Here is a 21,453-nt window from a genome sequence, read left to right on the forward strand (position 1 = left end):
TTTCATCACCCACGGGGGCCCTTCTGGGGCACAAACCAGTGGAGCCCTCTGCAGGAGATCACCAGGGAGGCTCACACTCCTCTGTTGTGCAAGGTGAGGGGGCACAGGGGAGGGGCTGCTTCTAGAAAAGCAGCCCCTAGAAGAATGACTTTGGAGAGATGAACTTTTCTCTAGCACTGAGCATCTTACCAAGAATCTTCTAAGATTTTCCCCACGTTCCCACATCTGCTCCCGTCATTTCCCCCACGCTGTCTCCTTACTGGGATTCACAGAAATGGATCCCCTCAAAATATCAAGCAGAGTGCTTTGGGCCAAGATCACTCGGCCTGAGCACCGGCCATCTGTGCAAACACCTCACCCGGCAGGCCAGGCTCACGGGAGCCGCTAAGTACGTGCTGGTGAGTCTGGTCATCTGTCTCCTGGGGCTCGTCCCCCACCCCCGTGCCGATGCCCTGAGCTGAGAGCCCTCCGTGACGGCCTCCCTGGGCTGTTATGCCAAGTGGCAACAGCCTCGACTCCACGGCTGGAAGCCACACGCGTGTGTATTCCCTCACGGTTCTGGAGGCACGAGTCTGAAGCCAGCGTCACGGGCTGAACGGCCGGCTTGGGCAGGACTTTAGGGAAGGGTCTGTCCCCTGCCTCTTCCAGCTTCTGGTGGTAGCAGGTGCTCCCTGGCATGTGGCTGCATTACCCGAACCTCCCAGTCCAGCCTTACAAATCTCTGTGCTCACCACGGCCTCCTTCTGGGGCCAACCTCCCTCACTTCCCTCCAGGGAGGACACATGAGACTGATTACACACGTGCACGAAAGCCAGCCTCGCCTCCCCTTCTCGAGATCCCCAGGCGGGCGCATCTGTGGTCTCCTGCCCCGTAGAAGATGATGCTCACAGGTCCTGGGGATCGGGGCCTGACGGCGTCCATCACCCAGCCTGCCCCCCGCCCGCCCCCGTCCAAACAGGAAGACATCCGGACTCCGGGGATGTGCATCCATCGCTCGTGAAGAAACAAGCGGACGGAGGCGGAACAGCTGAGCACAGCAGCCAGAGGATGCTTGAGCTACGAAAGGAAACTCAGCTCCTCCTAGACTGAGAATCATGGCCTCAGAGAGAGGGATGGCCTTTGGTGATGACCTGTGTCCCTGCCCACGCCACTCCGGGCTGCAGCGGCTCTGACAGGGCAGCGGGGCACGCACTAGTCACACGCTTCCGACCAGCCGTCCCAAGACCGTCCGATCCCACCGCGCCCCTGCCTGCACCTTCCCTCTCCCCGCTGTCTCCCTCCCACCGCGGCGTGGACGTCCACCCTGTGCCGGGTGCGGTGTTTCTTCACCCGCTTTTGAGGCTCTGTGATCACATATATACGAATGTAGAGTCATAGACCTTTCCAGCTTTCCGTTTGCCCTTGGGGCCAACCTTCTCCATCCCTGATGTTTTCAGTCTGGGAGCCCGCTCTGACGTCAGCAGCTGCCTGGCTGGGGATGATGCCCTGGTATGTCCCTGGCACGGCTTCCTTCCGCTTTTCGACTCGCAACTTCTACACGACTTTCTGTTGTAAGTGTATCACGTGTTAACAGGATACAGCCAGGGCTTATATTATTTTATTGTTACGTTATTTTATCTCGGGCAGCTTCTGTCTAGGTATAGAAGCTTTCTGTGTGTGTTAGGTGTTCATGTTTCTCAAACTATGTCATTCAAGTGAGTCCTTCATGATTTACTTCCAGCCTATTTGATATTAGGTGTTATATCCCTTGCAGCCTATTTGATATTATGTGTCATACACATAGGCCTTTAAGTTGATTCCATTTTTAAAAATTAAAAAACAATTTTTAATGTTTACTTATTTTTGAGAGAGACAGAGAGACAGAGAGAGAGAGAAAACAAGCGGGGGAGGGGGAGAGAAAGAGGGAGACACAGAATCCGAAGCAGGCTCCGGGCTCCGAGCCATCCGCACAGAGCCCGACACGGGGCTCGAACTCACGGACCGCGAGATCGTGACCTGAGCCGAAGTTGGATGCTCAACCGACTGAGCCACTCAGGCGCCCCATTTAAATAGGTGCTACATACTTTGTCCTTGTCCTTATTAATAATATTAATTAATACTCTCTGTGGGATCATAGGTCTAATGAAACGCGTGTGTTCATGTGAACACACGTGTCCTACACTACAGTAAAGTAAGTGTCTGAGAGTTGAAATAAAAGCAAAACGCCCATGCACTGCTCAAAATGTTCTAGAGGACTTCCAGGATGCGTGCTGTCCTGTAAGAGGCCCTGCAAATTTTAATAATCTTTCCTTTTCTGAAGTAAAGAACGGTGTTTTTACGTCAGCCAACTTAGATCGGCAAAGACTTGGGGACTCTTAACTGAATAAACACAGGCTGACACGATTAACAGCCACGGGCATCTGGGAAAAAGACAGTGAGCACAGAAAAGCAGGGAAATGAGGCTGTGATGGGCACACCGGGCCGGGGTCTGCCGGACACAGGGCCCGAATTTTAGTTTTGTAACCAAATTCCGGGGATGGAAACACGAGGGTTTACTGGTTGTGGCACCCATAAAATAAAAAGGAGGCGAGATGTTCAGAGAGAGGATGTGCCAGTGATTGAAACACGAGGAAACGTCCCCGGAGCCCCGTGGAGGAGACACCGTGGGGCGCCCCGCTGTGCCCTGAGAACGTAGGCCCCAGAACGTCCCCCGCGGAAACGCAGGAGGCCCGGGTACACCACACAGGCCCTGGGCCTTGGCCTTTCCTGCCTGACACCGCTGAAGCCAGGCGGGACGTGAGGGGACCCTTAGGACAGAGGGGCCACTCCACTGAAGGGAACCTTCCAGAAATACTTCTTCTGTCAGCTGAGCCCTGGAGTGGAAGGAGCCCCTGAGTGGTAGAGAGCTCAAAGTTACCCTTGAAAGGTAGCTGGGGTGTGGCCCCTCTGTTTCACGAAGGTCAGACTCAGGCTGGCTCTGTGCAGGCGGTGGGCCTGAGCAGACCCCCCCAGGGGACAGCGGAGCCCCAGAGGCTGGCGACGCCCAGGGCACGGGGGACCCGAGGCCCGGGCCTCGTGTTCCCTGCTCTCTCTCTCCCTCCTGGGACCAGCCCTCACAGACGGCACGCCGTGGCCGTTGGCCACTCATTTTTAGGTTTCTGGTTCTGAAAAATGATATACGTGGTATGTGAGTAAATCCTTCCCGGAAAAGATTTAAGCTGCACGGAGTTATCTGCCCAAAGTGCGGGAACTGCTCTTCACCGTTCCCTTAGCCTCCAGGGACAGCGACAACCCCTTGGCATCCTTCACGTACTAGGCATTGCACACTCACACACACACCACACACAACACATGCGCACACACACCTGATGGGGTTTTGGAGTGGTAGGGGTTTGGAGCCGACCACCAAGAAAGAATCCTTGAAGATGTCTTTGGTGCAAAAAAGGTGATTTGATGAAAGCAGGGGCCAGGAAAAGCTGCCGTGGGGGTGCGAAGAGTGGCTGGTTATTCACTGGGGAGCTGGGGAGGTGAAGACCAAAGGGAGGCCTCCAGAAGGACTCTCCTATGCTACAGAGGGCTCCTAGGATCCCTGAGGCCCAGCTATTGTCAAGCTAAGGCCGTTTTCCCTCTAGTGAGGCATTAACATCAGGACATCGGACGGTAGGGGGTTCCTAGAGAAACGTTCTTCTCTGGGTTTGCCTCAAGTATTTGCCAATGGGCTGCAGGTGATAAGGGAATTTAATCCCTTCCGGCCTTTGTTGCCACATCACTATGGAGGGGAGGGTGACGTTGGGGCTCCAAGAAACTGAGTTTAGAGGTTTCTGGAGACCCGGCTATTGATAGCATTGCCTTTTTCTTGTAATTTGCTAAGGTGTTTGTAAATTGGGACGCCCCGGTGGCTCAGTCCGTGAAACGTCTGACTCTTGATTCAGCTCAGGTCATGATCCCAAGGTCATGGGATCAAATCCCATGTCGGCTTCCATGCTGGGCATGGAGACTGCTTAAGATTCTCTGTCTGTCCTTCCCCTACTTGCAAGGTCTCTCTCTCTCTCTCTCTCTCTCTCTGTCTCGCTCCCTCTCTCTCTCTCAAAACAAACAAATAATTTTAAAAATTACTTGGTAACAGTGGTGGGGAGAATGGATGGGTGGGTCGCAGTGTGTGGAAGATGCCAGAATCTGGCTTCAACTGCCCCCGCCCCCCAGCACGGCCACAGAAGACCAAAGTGAACACGCTCCAGGAATCCCTGCGCATTAATGAGAAATTCCAGCCACGAGGGGCATGTGATAAAATCTGTGAAAATGTGGGGCTTTGAGGATGCTGCCTGGGAAAGGGCTGTGCTTGGGTTTTTCCAGGGTGGGATGTGTGGGTTGAATGGGGTTTTTTTGTTTTATTTTTTCTTAATTTCCTGAGTACATAGGTATCAGTTGTGGGCCCCGGAGGAGAGCGATGGGAGCAGGGTCCGGCCTTCCCCCGCCCACTCAGGGCTCACAGGTGGCAATGCGGGAGGTTTCGGGGAGGCCACTTTGTGGAATTGGGCTGTGCTCTGTGTGTGGGAGAGAGGGAAGAACAGGTCGAAATTCCACGCTGAGGGCTGGGGGCCTAGGACATTTGACATATTACGTTCAGGGGCTGCACCGTCTCCGTGAGCTCCTTGTTGCAGGAAGACAAAGCTGTCTGCCGACGTGTGCAGCTTGCATCGGAAGAAAGGGCCTTGAGGGGCAGAGAGGTGCACACGGGGTGATTCAAGGAGGACCCGACCAAAGGCTGACCGGTCCTTCTAAGGGGTTTCAAGTTTCTAGTGTTACGCGCGGCATAAAAATGACACCTGTGCTCTACTCTGACCCTGAGAAGCACGCTGCAGGTCGCAGTCCAGCCACACGCTGGGAGAGGGCCAGTCACCAGGGTCATGTCGCGGTGCACACAGCCGCAGGTGGTGCTGTTGGAAAGAAGGGGACGAGGAGGACGTTGGTCTGCGGAACAGACAGAGGAAGGCAGAGGTCGGCAGAAGGCCTGGCCGGAACCAGCTCGGCGGAACGGCACGCGAGATGAAGAGGGCAAGAGCATCAGTGATGGGTCAGGACGAGACACGGGAGGCGTGAGCGGGAGTCTCCCTAAAACACACGGTGGAACTATTTCCTTGTGGCCATAAGCACCGGTCCTCTCTATCACGCCAGGCGCTAATCTCTTAGGGTTGCTTAGAACATAATAAAATGAACTGACTCATGTTTTCGGTAATTCTTTTCCCCCTTTACTGGTCCTCCTTGAAAAGTGTAGATCATCAAAAAAAAAAAAGAAAGATTAAACTCCTGGAAGAAAACATACACATAAATCTCTATGACCTTGGATTAGACATCTGTTTCTGAGACATGAGGCCAAAAGCAAAAACAAAAGAAAAAAAAAAAGATACTCACTGGACTTTATAAAAATGAACTTGTTCTCAAAAAAAAAACCCACTCTCAAGAAAGTGATAAGACAACCCACAGAGCAGAACATATTTGCAAATCATATACCGACACCCACAACACATAAAGATAAGTAAATTCAATAATAATGATGTGGAGGGGCTCCTGGGTGGCTCAGTTGGTGGAGAGTCAAACGTTTGGTTTCGGCTCAGGTCACAATCTCAGGCTTCAGGAGTTCGAACCCCGCATCAGGCTCTGCGCTGACAGTGTGGAGCCTGCTTGGGATTCTCTCTCTCTCTCTCTCTCTCTCTGCCTCTCCCAAAATAAGCACATACACTTAAAAAAACAGAAGTGGAGCCCTCCCAACTCGCTGGTGGGCACACAAAATGGTACAGCTTCTTCGGAAAACAGTTCGTCAGCTCCTCTATGTTAAACAAGGAATCTCCATAGGACCCAGCTATTCTAATCCTGGGTAAAAACGCAAGAGAAAGGAAAACATATGTCCATCCAAAAACTACGCACACTTGTTCATAGTAACAAAAAGTTAGAAGGAACTCAAGCCTCCACCTACTGAAGCATGGATCAACAAAATGTGGGCGTTCTATGACCCGCAGTAACAAGGAATGAGGCCCCGATGCAGGCAAGAGCACGGCTGAAACCCGAAAGAATGCTCCGTGAAGGAAGCCAGCCGCAGGGCCATGCACTGTGTGAGTCCTTGGGTAGAAAAAGCCCAGAGCAGCCATAGTCATCAAGACAGAATGGCAATTGGCGTTGCCAGGGGCCCAAGCACCTGCTGATAGTGGGGAGTTTCTTCTGGAGACGGTGAGAATGTTCTGGGGGTGGGTTGTGGTTGCACGGGTTGCACGGGTGGGTCTGGTTGTGGGGCTGGTTGCATGGATCTGTGAATACGCTAAAAACTACCAAAGAGTACAGGTTAAAAGGATGAAATCTGGGGCGCCTGGGTGGCTCAGCAGGTGAAGCGTCCGACTTCGGCTCAGGTCACGATCTCGCGGTCTGTGAGTTCGAGCCCCGCGTCGGACTCTGGGCTGACAGCTCGGAGCCTGGAGCTGCTTCGGATTCTGTGTCTCCCTCTCTCTCTGCCCCTCCCCCACTCATGCTCTGTCTCTCTCTGTCTCTCAATAATAAATAAATGTTAAAAAAATTCAAAACAAAATAAAAGGATGAATTTTATGGTATGTGAATTATATCTTATGTATGTATGTATGTATTTAGATTGAGCAGGGGAGGCTCCTCCCTCCCCCAGCACCCTTCCCCACTACAAATCACTTCCACGAGCCGGCCTGTGTTTCCGCGATCGGTTCCTCCTGTTAATGCGGGGATTGTGGGCAGGTGTCCGGGTCCCTGTGCCACATTCCTCTCACTGGCCAGGTACTCCGTGGCAGAGTGACTCTGTGGTCCATCCATCCTTAATGATGCTCAGAGACGTCAAACTCAGTTTTCAGTTCTGCAGAAAGGCTGGCTTTCCTCGAAACAAACTCCCCAGTCGGCTTGAAGGGCTGAAGATGCCTGATGGGGGATTGAGGTGTCTGGGAGCACAGTGCCAGACCCCCCCCCCCCCGGTGGGCGTCTGCGTCTGACGAACCTCCACGCAGACCCCAGGAAAGACGCCCGGGGAAGCGGCCCAGAGCGACACGGTTCCATCTGCAACCGATTCTGCAGATGCTTGGAGACAAATCCATCCGAATCCATGGAGAGAAAAAAGAGAGGCGAGGATGTCCTTGCAGCCGTCTGGGGACGTGAGGGAGGGCCCTGGCGTGTGAGAGCTGAGTGGAGGTAGGATGACTAATATGAAAAGGAAACAAAGATCTGGAGGCTTCCACAAACAGGGAGGCCCACTGGCCCTGGGGAGGGGGGGTGGGCAGGAGGTGGTGGGGGGCCTGGGAAAAGTGCGCTCGTGTTCGGGCTCAGCTTTCCCCGGATCCCCTCATCACTAACGACTAGCGCCTTGCCATGGCACATCACGATACATCTTCCAGAAACGGATTGGCCGGTTAATGGCTTTCCTCAGTTATTTGCCTTTGAGCTCCTCGCCTCCCTAGCCAAGGATCTGGCTCTCTGGGGACCCACGCAGTTTTCTTCCAGCCGCAAATCTTCAGGAGAGAGGGGGGGCCTGAGACAGAGCTGCCAAGCCTAATCAACTCTACCACGAATTATATGAATACAAATCGAAGAGGCAAAATGAAGATGATTTCGTAAATTTGGACTGTTTCGAGGCTCCAGGTGGACAATTCGGGATCAATCATAAAGTACAGGAATTAAAAAAGGAGGCCCTGCCTTAGAAATGGTTTACTATCTTTGAGAAGAAAGGAAATCCAAGGGGTAGTAGTTTGCCTTTGAGCTCTGAACTCAACTCCGGGAAGTGGCTTACAGAGGTGCCCGGGACAAGGGAAGGGGAAGTTGGGCAAGTTCTCCCAGGTCCTGGGTTTGCCAAATCCAGCAGGGACTGTGGGTGCATGGCCACACCCCAGGCTGTGGGAGAACTTCTCCTGCAGCTGAGATCTATGTCGGTGGGAGCCACAGCACGCAGAAACCCAGGCAGGGGACGAGGGCAGTGGTGCAGAAATTGGCAGTCGCAAACACGGTGGCCAGTGGCTGTGGCAGGTGGTGCCAGGCGGGCCCCAGGCAAACTTGGTGCTTCCTTGACTTCTTATAAAAGGGTGAGGACTGTTAGGCCATTTTCTGAGAGACAGAGACAGAGAGAGAAAGAGAGAGTGTGCACGAGCAGAGAAGAGGGGCGGAGAGAATCCCAAGCAGGATCCATGCCATCGGTGCAGGGCCCAACGTGAGGCTCAAACCCACAAAACCATGAGATCAGGACTTGAGCCAAAATCAAGACTCAGATGCCTAACCAACTGAGTCACCCAGGTGCCCCTATTATTAGGCTCTTAATAGATGTTTCCACGAGGAGAGAGAAGTAACATTTACTCCCAATGTAAGTCTGTTGTGTAGGTGACTCTCCAGGCTGGGCTCGGCCGTCATGAACAAAGTCGCCATGAATTGGTGGGCGTGTTTTTGTGTGAACAAGTTTTCACTCCTCTTGAATATATGCCTAGAAGTGGAGTTGCTAAATTCTACGGTAATTCTATGTTTAACTTGTTGAAGAATCTCCAAACTGTTTTTCACAGCGGCTACAACACTTGACATTCCCACCGGCAAGGGTACTAATTTTTGCACATCCTCACCAACAGGTGTTATTTTGTGTGTGTGTTTTATCGCAGCCAACCTAGAGAGTCTGAAGCACTATCTCTGCAACACTGCAGCGTTGATTTTCATTTCCCTAAAGAGCACTGAGGATTAACATCTTTTCATGTGCCTATTGGCCATTGGTATACTTTCTTTGGACTCTGCTCAATTCCTTTGCCGATTTTTAACTTAGGTGATTTGTTTTTTTATTGTTAACTAGTTAAGTGTTCTGTATTCTGAATATTAGATAATGCAGATTGACATCTTCTAAGAGTTTTGTAGTTTTAGCTCTTGTATGTAGGTGTTTGAGTCAATTTTTGCTTTGAGTCAATTTTTGCACATGGTGTGAGGTTGGGGTCCAGCGTCATTCATTCTCACATGCGCATCCACCATCCCAGGGCCATTTGTCGAGAAGACTGTTCCTTCCCCCATTGAATTGTCTTGGTTGAAATTTTCTTGTAAATAAAAAAATTGAGATCTATTATCTGAATTATTTTTCTTTCTAAAGTCAGAGTTTCATAAACTCATTTCTGGGTGGTTTTCACTGAACCTTCATCTCTTAAAATTTTCATTGATTTTAATTGTCATGTTCAAAATTATTTGACAATAGAGAGAACTGCTGAGTGTTTAAAAATTGTGTGTCTGCTGTAAGGAAACATATTTCACGACCCTGTGTCTTTCTGCATGTGTTGCCAATCCCGAAGTGCTCTGGCCTCCTGTTTAAGACTCCATGCCCATCTCTCCTGTTAGGGGGAAGCCCTCCCAGGCCCTCTCTGTACACCCACCGGCTTCTGGACTTGATGTTTTTCATGCTTCTATTACCAAAGTGTAATTACTTGTTTCTATTCCTGTTCTTCACTGCCCTTTGCCTCTGAACAGGTGTCAGCTAAGCCCTCAGGCTGGAAATGGGCACCTGAGCTTAGACCAAACTTACGCTGGCAACGTTCTCTTAGCATGGCCCGACATGGCTCTCCCTGGGAAAACACCCCTACCCCCTGAGAGCCCTGGGAGTGTGTGGCATGTCCTCGTGTGTCACAGCTGATGGAGGCCATGGCCGGCATTCAGTTTGGGATAAGGGCACTCACTGTTCCCCAATGGGCAGGACCACCATCCGTGGGCCAGAATTCTCCTCCCCTGATGTAGTGGTGCCTTCTTGGGGAAAACCCAACTTCTCAAGGAAAACCCATCAACTTAACAAAAAATTCCTGGAAATTTCCTTTACTACTTGTTGAAAAACCATGTAATCAATGCAGGAGAATTAGGATTCCAGGAGAAAAAGGGTCACACTGCCATCAGTGCAGCGAGGCCCTCCATCCTCTGTGAGGTGCAGTCGCTCTTCGGACATATTTTCCAGATGCTCAGGGCAGTCTGGCTCAGGCCACCAGAAACTTCCGTCCTCAGTAGTTTCTCTGCTTCCAGAAATTTCCTCTCCAGCTTTCTCGCTGGTGCTCCTTACTCTTTCCTTGGTCCTTTGCACGTTGGAAGGAGGGCTTCCTTTGAGGATGGGCCTCTGGTTTAGCCCTCATGTCCTTCCCAAGCCCCACAACTCAGCTTCCTGACCAGCCAGCCTTCCCTCAGTGGCTGCCGATGTCTCAGCTTGTCCTGGAGCCACTTCCAGCCCCACCTCCTGCCCCACTGGACTTGTGAGACAGGTGCCTTCCCACCGCCCCCTCCTCCCCCGTTCCAGCCATGCACCCAGCCCAAGTGCATGCTTCCCACGGTGACACGCGCTTCTGACATGTTGCTTCCTTTGCTCTTCTTGTGGCCTCAGCCTTTTTCCCTTCCTCCCAGAGCCCAGAATGTTCCACCTACAGGGCTAACTGGCTCCTCTTGTTGCCTTCACCCAAACCCAACGCCTGCACCACAGTGTCATTCGTATACCCTTTCATGTGAGATGCTCACTGCTTCACACCCGAGAAACTTATTTCCCTAATAATTGGAAAGTGGCTCAGGACAGGGGTGGATCACATGCTTACACTAGTTCCTCAAACAGCAGCCCGTGCACTACACACAGACGGCTAGTGATGAACGGGATTGAAAGAATGGATCTACATGCTTACTCAATGTCTGGTATCTTTATCCTTTGTGATTCTGGGGACAACCTTGTCTAATCTCATGGTGTTATGGGATATCTGAGGCTCAACTATCTCAACTGTCCTAGGATGGGTAGAACCGGGTGAGAGAGGAAATCAGACAGAAGGAGGAACTGAGGCTATTCCTGGGGTGAAAAGTCTCTTGGGCTTTGTGAGCCTAGAAGCCGGAGGCTTTGTGGTCCTGGCATGGAGGACAGACTGCTGATCCCCAGAGTGATGCATGAGCACTCACCACTGGCCCCTGAGCTCTGTGATCTGAGAACATTCACAGAGAACATCTCCTGTGATCTGAACCAGGATGGGGGATCCTGGCAAAGCCAGGGAAGTGGGTTTTCTTTACGTAGAGCTCCACGTCAGGAAAGGTGCATATCTGGTGTCCCTTTGCCACGCCTGCCCCTCACGGAACCCCAGTTAGGAAGACATGACGGTTGAGCAGGAGAAAAGGAAGGTGTCTCCAGTGGTTAGTTGTGTTTTCCTTTGTCAGAAGATAGCAACTGAGAGGCGACTCAAAGAGATCGGTGATATGTAGGGGCGCCTGGAGGGCTCCGTCGGTTCAGCGTCTGACTTTGGCTCAGGTCATATCTCATGGTCTGTGAGTTTGAGCCCCACATCGGGCTCTGCGCTGACCGCTCGGAGCCTGGAGCCTGCTTCAGATCCTGGGTCTCCCTCTCTCTCTGCCCCTTCTCCACTCACGCTCTGCCTCTCTCTCTGTCAAAAATAAACATTAAAAAAAAAGAGAGAGATCTGTGATTTGTGGACAAAGATGACTTTTCCAAGTGATGAGTCACCACCACTGAGCCGTGGCCACTCTGTCAGAGTCATGTCCCGCCCTTTGTAGGGCTTCACGTTACAAAGCGTTTCATATTTTTCACGTATTTACTTTACAGGAGGAAGCCAGACCCCGCCCCTCGCTTCCCCCATTCATGCCCTTCCCACTCTCCTTCCATGGGTCTGTTCACAGATCTATAACCTGGGCAGTTCCACTTGATTTCAAATAATCTTTATTAAATACTCAGTATTTGTTAGCCACTTGTATTTGTTTTTTAAGTTTCTTTCTTTCTTTCTGTCTTTCATTTTTTTTTGGTGGGGGGGGGGAGAGTGTGAGTGAAGGGAGGGGCAGAGTGAGAGGAAGAGAGAATCCCAAGCAGGCTCCACACTGTCCACCCAGAGCCTGATGTCGGGCTCGATGTCATGACAGAGGGGCAGGCTGAGAGCCCCGTGGCGGTGAGGTGGATGCTGGCCTCAGCTCCGGCCGGGGCCACCACTCAGGGTCCTGCCTCCATGTGGGAGCAAGAGGCCGCCACGGCCTGACCTTCTCTTCCTCTCCTGTTGAGGACCTCAGTCTTACAGGATTCAGGCTTCATCCTAGGACCTCATTTAACCTGAATCCCCTCCTCACGGGGCCCATTTCCAAACGCGGCCACATGGGGGGGGGGGAGGTGGTTAGGACTTTAACATATGAATCTGGGGGGACACGGTTCCATCCACAGCTTGCAGCGTGCTGGGGGAGAGAGTTGTCCGGGGTCCTGGGAGTGGCCTTGAAGGGGACAGAAGAATGACACAGTACAGCACATTCCACAGCTGCTGAGTTCACTTGAAAATGAGAGACAGTTAAAGCTGAACAAATATTTGGTCCGTTTCCCCTCAGGCTTGAGCCTAAGCATAACGATGGGATATTTAGGTGCCCCGGCTCCGGAAGACAGAGACCTACCTGCCCACATCCGTACCTGTAGGAGGCGCCCTCCAGCGCAGGCAGCTCTGTGGCCCCTGGAGCCCCGACGGGAAGGCGTGGCTTTCTGTGTGAAGTAACTCAGGGGCTGGGGGCACTCCACACCGCGGATCGTGTGCTGAAATGAGTCAGGGCATGTGGCGCTCCGGGGAGATCATGGACACGGTGTGGCATCCACAGGGGCCCGAGCTCCCTCTCGCCTCTTAGCCACAGGACGCATGGGTGCCGTTGAGTCTCCGTCCAGACCGCAGATGAAAACTCACAATCTGCAGGCTCAGCAGGAACCCTCTGGGGTTTTCAGCCCCCAGCTGGGGAGTCAGCCGCCTGGACCAGCCATCCAAACCCCCGAGGTCAGAAGAAGAAATCGCAGTCACTGTGAGTCACAGGCCGGAAGCTGACGCAGGCGGGACCCCAGGAGCTCTGCCCAGGCCGGTGACCATGGGTGGCCGTAGGGTGAGTGTGGCAGGCACGTGGGCTGGGGTACGGCTCCTGCTGAGGACCTGGGACAGAAGGACCCTCAGTGCTGCCTCTGGGCTCCTCCCTTAGGAGGTGAGCAGGTAGCCCTGGACACCCAGCTCTGGGGTCCCCGCCCGGCCCCCGGGAGAACCCCAGGGGGCCCTGCTGTGCCCCCCACTTGGAGTCTGGGAGCGTCTGAGCGAACGTGTAAGGATTTCGCCAGGCATCGCCACGATGATCCTTCCAACCTCCCCAGGGCCCTCTTCCAATGCAGGAGCACTTCCCTCCCTTCCAGCCAGATGACACGGGCCTGGGTCCCGTTCTCAGGGCTGACCCACGACCTCCACCGAAGGATCGGTTTAATCGTAAGTGAAGTGGAAAGGCCAGCGCCGTAGAATTTCTGAGAAACCTGAAAAATCGAATGACTTTTTTTTTTTTTTTTTATGGATAATAAACCCAACTGCCAGAGAGGTGAAGTGGCTTGCCCAAGGTCACCCTGGGGGTCTTTGCTTCTAGGGCAAAGAGTCACCCCTGCGGGCAACTCCGCTCCATCCTGTGTGTCTGCTCACCTGAGAGAAGCTTCAGGCTGGGCAGGTCAAGGCCGCTGTCCCCGGCGCGAGCCGCAGGCTTCCCTCTTTGGCTTTAAGACAGGTGTCCAGGGGCGCCTGGGTGGCGCCGTCGGTTAAGCGTCCGACTTCAGCCAGGTCACGATCTCGCGGTCCGTGAGTTCGAGCCCCGCGTCGGGCTCTGGGCTGATGGCTCGGAGCCTGGAGCCTGTTTCCGATTCTGTGTCTCCCTCTCTCTCTGCCCCTCCCCCGTTCATGCTCTGTCTCTCTCTGTCCCAAAAATAAATAAAATACGTTGAAAAAAAATTTAAAAAAAAAAATAAAAAAAAATAAAAAAGACAGGTGTCCAGACCCGGGGGCAGGTGGATGATCACAGAGCAACAGAGGAAAAAGGCAGGCGATGCTGACCCGCCAGTTGGCTCGGGCACCGGCCTTCCGGGACCTGCCCGCCCGCCTGCCGCTCAGGTGAGGCTGTCGGCTCCGACCTGGCTTTCGGCTCGAGGTAAGACCACGTTCCAGAATGGCTGCCTCTCCCCCCACCAGGCACCCAGGCTGCCCACGCCCAAGGGAACCAGCATTGATGCATCTGAGCGTCAGGCACCGGGAGAGGCCACCCCTGACAAGGCAGGTTTTACTACGCGGCAAGTTACCTGTGTCTTCGGGAAGATGCCCTTTTAAAGGGCAGGATCCTGTCTGCCTTCCTCCTGTCCCCCTTCCCGGGGGAAGGGGCTGGTGAATTCCGTGGGTGACAGGGACTCCTGGGACCCAGCAGAGGGAATGAGAGCCTCTAAGAACACTAAGGACCACCCGGGTGGCTCAGTCTAGTAAGTGTCTGGCTCTTGGTTTCAGCTCAGGTCATGATCTTGAAGTTGGTGAGTTCGAGCCCCATGTTGGGCTCCACACTGTCAGTGTGGAGCCTGCTTGGGGTTCTCTGACTCCCTCTGTCTCTGCCCCTCCTACGTGCCTCCTACGTGCAAAATGAATATATAAACTTAAAAGAAAAAGAATGCTCTTTAACTTCTACGGATAAAAAATACATGTAGAAAACTGATTACTTTTCATGTTTCAAACATAATTTGCTGAAATTAATGATATTCGATGTCGGGGCTGCTTTTTATTTGACCTTCAACCTCAGTTTCTTCCTACGATGTTTTCTTGTAAAGGATTTTGCAAACATTGCCAAATGAGGTGCTTTCTCTTATGTCTACGTGACAGCCGCCTTCCTTCCCGAGATAAAAGTCTGAAAAGCCAGGACGGAAGGAGCGGGCTCTCGAGGGGCCGGGAGTCTGTCCTGCGGCCCCGAGGGGCTCAGCGGCCGGGCGGGCGCTCCCTCCCGGACTTAGGGTTGGACACCATTCCTGGTCGCCACCAGCCTTAAGGCGGCAGCCCATGCTTTTCTAGATTCCGCCTACAAGCGAGATTGCACAGCATCTGTCTTTCTCTGACTCGTGGCACGTAGCCTAACGCCCTCCAGCTGATCCACGTGGTTCCAAATAGTGGGATTCCCTTTTTCTCATGGCTCAGAGTATTCCCTCGTGCGTGTAGACACCTCGTCTTTGTCCGCTCGCTCACCCATCCGTGGGTGCTTAGGTTGTTCACACCCCCCGGCTGCCGGGAATGGTGTTGCAATGAACACGGGGGTGCAGGTATCTTTCCGAGATCCTGTCCGCATTTTCCTCGGGCAAACAAACACCCAGAAGTGGAGGGACTGGGTCGTATGGTGGATCTATTTTGAGACGACGGTGGTTGCCAGATCACGGGGGTGGGGGAAGAGGGACATGTTTGAGGGCACACACTGGCAACCGGGAGATGATGAAGTCCTGGGGACCCAGCCCACGGCACAGCGAACCCAGTGACCTCGACACAGCACTCCGGCACGCGAGGGAAGGGGCGAGAGGCTCTGCGTCGGGAGGGTCAAGCCCCACGCTGGCATCGGTGAAGGCCGTGGGCAGGAAGCCAGGAGGGAGCACACGGAACCCCAGAGGGCGGGGGTTGGCGGACGGGGCCTGGGTCGGTGAGGTGGGGGCCAGGCTGGCCTCCTTCACCCGAGGAGAGCAGATTCGGCGAGGCCTCCACGCTGGTCCGTGGAGGGGCAGCCTCGTGACCACGAGAGACTGTCATCCGCAAAGGTGACTGTCATCTGCAAAGGTGACATCACGCAGACTATTTGGGGAGCGTGCCCGGAAGGTGCAGGCACAGGGCCGGGGTGCTGGGGAGGCTCCCTTCACCGTGCAGCCTCCTCCCTGCAGACTCCCCTAGCTGGGGCTGCCGAGCTGGGTGGGGGAGTGTCTTCATCTGCAGGAGTGCTGGGAGAGTCAGGTGGTGACAGGAGGAGAGGACACGGCCTGGGTGACCGCTGTGCACCTGGCTTATCTGCCTGGGGCACTCCCAACATGGCGGCCTTGCTCCCCCCGGAATTCCTGGGGCGGCGCTCAGTCCCAGGCGTGTGGCTCCCAGGGGCATGGTGACGGGGTCACCCCTAGGTGTGGTTCAGCCTCCGGTTCAGCTCCTGAGAGGTGAGCCCAGTGCAGAAAAGGTTCTCTGTGGCTCCATCATGACCTCTGCTGCGAGCTGGGGTGCAAGCAAGAGAAAGGCCACCACAGCCACTGGGAGAGGGGACTCCTGGTGTCCTCAAAGCAGACGACACAGCTGCATGTCAGCGTCTAGCTGGCTGGTGCGTTCCCCAGCTCATCGCGAGGTCCCCGTGACTCCCGTCAGCCCAATCTTTGGTCACGTCCACTCTCGCCCCAGGGATTCGTCAGCAGCTGGGTCAGCGAGACCTCCAGGGTCCAGAACCCAGAGTGAGGAGGCCCCTCAGCCGTGGTTTCCAGGATCAGCTCTTCCTCACTCAGCCCTCAGTGTGGCCCCTAGAAAGGGTGGCAGTGAGTGATGGGCATCTGGGGACCCACTCGTGCCTAGAATTTGGACATTTCCTATGAGGGCTTTTTTGGGGGGGGGGATCTTTCCCTCTGCACGGATTCTGACTTCATCCCCTCCAAGTACGGAGATTATATTGGGAACAGACATTTTCAGGAGGAGCTAAGTCAGGTTGCTGAGAAAAATCCCACGCCCGTCACTCCTGAGGACAGACTGTCCATCGGCTAGAATTTTCCAGGGCACTGGGGTGGGGGGTGGGTAGAGCTGGGTTCCAGACACGGAGTTGAAGATTCCAGTCCCTGTGTGCATCTCCTGCGTCTGGGAGGCTCCCAGAGTTCCCAGCGGCAGACATAGGTGCGCTGACCTACAGCCCGCCATGGCCGGCACGGGACGGATGGGGGGCTTCACAGGGGGCAGGCTGTCTGTGACGGGGAAGTCGGCGTATCCCCCCACGGTGGGGGGCCAAGTGGGGTTTCACACACACAGCGCCCACCTCTCTGCTTGGCATGAGCAATGCTAAATAAATGTCAAGGCACAGGCCGCCTGCACCATTTTGTTGCTAAAATGGTGCAGATGAAGGTTCTGGTCAGGGACGAACACAGGCGAAGCTGGGAAGCGCCCTAACCCCTTCCAGGGCACGTGTGAGGCCAGGCTGGGGGACAGACTCAGAGCAGGACATGCCCAGGTTGACGGCTGCCCCTCTCTGGTCGGTCCTACCTCTTCGCTTGCTCACCGGCGCCGATCTCCCCCTCCCCTGCCCGTCCCTGTCCTTGTGACACCTCGCTTTGATATTTCCCAATGGGACGTGAAGTCCTGGAAGGCGAAGCCACGTCTGCCCATTTTCGCACCCTGCACCTGTCCAATGAAGGGTTACTGAAAACAGTAGAAGGATTACTAGGAATCTGTTTGAAGGACACAGGTTCGGGGAGCGGCCCCATTGCCTTGGTGGGTCAGGGAGATTCCTGACGTTCGAATAAGCTGCCCGAGGCCCGCAGGATCCCAGCGCGGCGTCCTCTGGCTGTGGCACCAGCCAAAACCAGACACATTTGCAATCCCGACTTCCTGTGTGTAAAACGGGTTTACGATTACTTCCCACACGGGTGGGCTCGTGTGCCAGCCGAGACGGTATAGGTTTGCTGCGTTACATCGGCAGCTGGGGCTGTCTGCGAGCGGGGCCGCCTCTGGGAGCGAGCGCGGCCAGCCATGCCAGGAAATGCACTCTGACAGCGGACGTTCCGTGGTGCCCCATCAGGGCTGGTCTATCCCAGGCCCGGGGGGAGTGGTGTGACGGTTAATTTCACACAGCAACTCGACTGAGCTACGGTTCCCACCCGTTTGGTCAAACTCGAGACTTGGTGTTGCGACGAAGATAGATTTCACAGGTGATTAACATTTAACGGCGAAATCAGTAGACTCTGAGTGATCCAGATGGAGCCTCCATAACGTAGGTGGGCCTCACCCAATCAGTTGAAGGGCATAAGAACAAAGATGGAGGTTTCCCTGAGCAGAAGGAATTCGGCCTCAAGACTGCGACTCTGCCTGCATTCCCGCCTTCTGCCCTGCAAACTTTGGCTTTGCCAGCGCCCCCCATAATCATCAGGGAGCCAATTCCCTAACATAAAGCTCTCTTCTCTTCCTGTATAACACCTGTTGTTTCTGTTTCCCTAGCGACCGCTGCCTAATAAAGCAGAGAACACAGGGTCAAGGGTTACCCTTGAACGGACTGGGGCACCGCCCACCCCCACACTGGCCACCTCCATCACCAGTCACCTGCCGTCTTCCCCAGAGCCTCCTCAGTGAGGGGCACTATGAGACCAGCTTCAGCACGTTCTGTTGGATTCCAGGGCCCCAGCTCTCTGTCCCTGGACCAGTTCCCCGCCTCCGTCCGTGCCAGCCCGGGGATCTCAGGTGCAAAACTCGTGAGGAATCGTGAGCAGGTCAGAAGCAAGTGGTACAATATAAAATTTATTATAAAACTTCAGCAAATATAAATATCTCGGTGCCCATTCCGAATGGAGCTACAGCCTAGGAAAAGAGGACAGAAAGCAGCACCAGCAGCGGGCAGGGTGTCGGGGGCCTGCTGTGCAGCTTTCATCCGGAAATGCTGGCCTTCTCTCCAACCGGTCTTGCAAAACCACCGCAACTCACGGAAAGAAGTTTAAAAACAGCACGACACACAGAAACGAGACCTGGGGTTCTGAGGTGTGCACGTCAGCTGACGTCTGTCCGGGCAGGACCGACCACAACCTCATCAGGACAGCGGGGTTTGGGTGTCACGGGTCACCAGGCAGCTCTGGTAGAACCTGGAATTAATTCTATTGTTTTGGGAGAGAAACGCAGGAAGGAATGAGTTGAACAGAAAAACACTCGCTTGTAAATACCTGGGAAGGACAGAACAGAGGATAGAGAAGTCCTCTCCTCCAGCTCAGGAGTCTGAAAGGGAGGGAAGCACCTTAGCACGATTTCATGTCTCCTGTTTCCAGGGCAGAGTCTGTGATGGGGACACAGAGTCGGGAGCCCGGCCTCTCCCCGGCAGGGCGGCACCCCTCAGAGGCGACACCCAGCTCTCGTCCCAGCAGCAGGTCCCAGCAAAGAGAAGCTCGCTGCTGGGGCAGGCCGAGGCCGCCCTGGGGACACCGCCTGGGAGCTGTCCCCGCCAGCTGCTTCTCCAGAGGGAGGTCAGTTGTTCCAGACCTTGGGAAGGGGCCTCCTCGGCCGGAGGGAGGCCGGCATACCTAGGGGCAGAATTTCTTCACTTATTCCTAATTCCACGGCCTTTCCTTCTTTTTCCAAAGCACCACACATTTAGCGTTTACCAAGTTCAGCTCCTTCCGTCTTTTTGACCTGATTCAGCTGGAGCACAAGGGGGAGTGAGCATCACTGTGGGTCCGCAGCGTGGGCCTCCTGCCTGCCTCCATGCTTCAACCGAAAACTTGTGTGCACGTGTGCCCATGCATGCATTCAGACCCACGATGTGCGCACACACACACACACACACACACACACACGCGCGCGTGCGCGTGCACACACACTCTGTCCCGACAGATGGCTGAACACAGTTCTCCCAGCCTCGATCTCCTCTGGCCGAGTTCCGATGCACAGCGCACAGCTGACGGGGGCTGAAGACGCAGCACCCCTCGCGTTCTCCGCCCTGGAAGGGGCCCCCCGGGCCTCACAGGTTGGACGCAGAGCAGGTCTTGCAGCACCGCTCGCCGTAGAACTGGTGGCTGCACATCCCCTGCCGGGGCGCCAGGGGGCACCAGGGGAAGTGGTCTCGGCAGGCGCGGTCTGAAAAGCAGCGGATGCCGTGTTAGCTGGTGTCCCGGGGCAGGGGGAGGGGAGGGGGGGGTCCCACAGGCGCTGAAGCTGCTGAGGGCATCCCTGCAGGGGACACTCACCGTGAGCCGTTTTGGGGCAAGTGGGAGGCGGGCATGGGAAGCGGGGAATGGCGTAGCAGGTACCCCACGTCTCAGGCCCACTAGGAACCACTCCGGAAACCTGACAGCGCCACCCCCGAAAAGCCAGGGCCAAGCCGAGGGGCCCGGACACTCACCTTTCTTCTCTGCGATGGGGCAGAAGTGGGTGTTGCAGGCCAGGGAGGCTGTGGGCTTCTGGTGCACGAAGCAGCCTGGGGCCGGCCGGCCGCCCGCCAGGCACTGCACGGCCCTCGTCTGCACGCCACCCCCACAGCTGGCCGTGCACTGCGGGAAACAGGTGCACAGCAGTCACCCACGGCCGCCGGGTCGGGCCACCCTCCCTTCCAGGCTTCCCCCTACACCCAGATCCCCGGCAACTGTGGGGGGCTGACCAGATTCTGGATTAACCCCAGGTGTGGACACAGGAGACAAGGATCTGGAGCTCTAAAACGGCCTTGAGCTGTCCATGGTCTTAGAACACAAGGAAACTGGTGCCTATCTGGGGGTACCAGGAGGTCCCCGGGGCCTGCCCAGGTGACGGGTCAGGCATCAGAAACAGTTGCCCTACACGGACTGCAATCACCAAGGCACCTTTTCTGGGGCTCTTTCCTGGGAAAAACTTGACAAGCCAACTACCCCAGAGGCTCGAGAAAACCAAGCCCAAATTCCCGGACTCTGGATGCCTGCTTGGAAGCGGTGGACCAGTAGCCCGGATTCGAGGGCATCCTCCTGAGGGCGTTGTTCTGCAACACGTAGGCCCTGCCACCAAAGGCAACCGAGCACAGCAGAGCCAGGAGGAGCCTCGTGTTTGGCTCGCCCTTCACCAGCCGGCTGGACGCATACCCCACCGACTACGAGAGCGGGTCCATCCAAGCTCAACCAGGCGCAAGGAATCAGGGGATGGGCGACCAGGGGGACAGAGCAACCAACGCCAACAGCAGCACGTCTGTCCAAAAGGCGAGCTGTCTGATGTCTCAACTGAATTATGTAGATTGTGCTCAAACAAGGCTCCTGGTTCAAAAGTGTCCAGAACGTAGCCGACGAAGGAGCACCTACAAGAAGACGGGGTCAGATGACACCGGGGATGCCTGGGGTGGGCGAGCCAGACGGTTGCTGTGAAATGCAAGGACAGATCCGTGCAGCACCGGGGCGGGCACGACACGGGCTGCTGGCCGAAACGCACGAGACTGCAAGCTGGGAGCCGTTCAAGTCAGCGAGCCCCGGGGCTGGTTTTCCAGAGCTGAGGTCAGCTTGCAAGTGAGAAGCCAGTGGTCTCCTGCTTCCTTCCGGGGACGTGCTGTGAGCAGAGGCTCCGTCCAGGTGGCTTTTTTCAAACCCCCTGGGGTAGGCGCTCTGATGGCGGGAGTCAACATCTTTGTGGATCCAGAGTCCTGAAAAGTCTGACGCTGGGGGGCTCGTTCTTTCTCTTCTCTTCCCCTCTTTAGGTAAAGGCTGGCCGGGCCCCTGGCAGGGAAGAGCCAGGCTCCAGCCGATAAACACGTGGGGCTGGAACATTTCGGTGAGGTTCACCCCCTTCTCTCCAAAAACCAACCTCAGCGACAGCCGTCAACAGCTCAGACTCAATACATGACTACAGCAACCGGAATAAAACGTCACGAGCGGGTTCGTGTCCGGTTTCCGAATTATCAGTCTCATCCACGACGGAGACAGATGTTCCTCGCTGCCTGTGACGTCCGTCTGAGCGTTCGGCACCGCCACACCTCTGGTCT

This window comes from Panthera uncia (genome assembly GCF_023721935.1).
Source record: "Panthera uncia isolate 11264 chromosome A1 unlocalized genomic scaffold, Puncia_PCG_1.0 HiC_scaffold_17, whole genome shotgun sequence".
Lineage (NCBI taxonomy): Eukaryota > Metazoa > Chordata > Mammalia > Carnivora > Felidae > Panthera > Panthera uncia.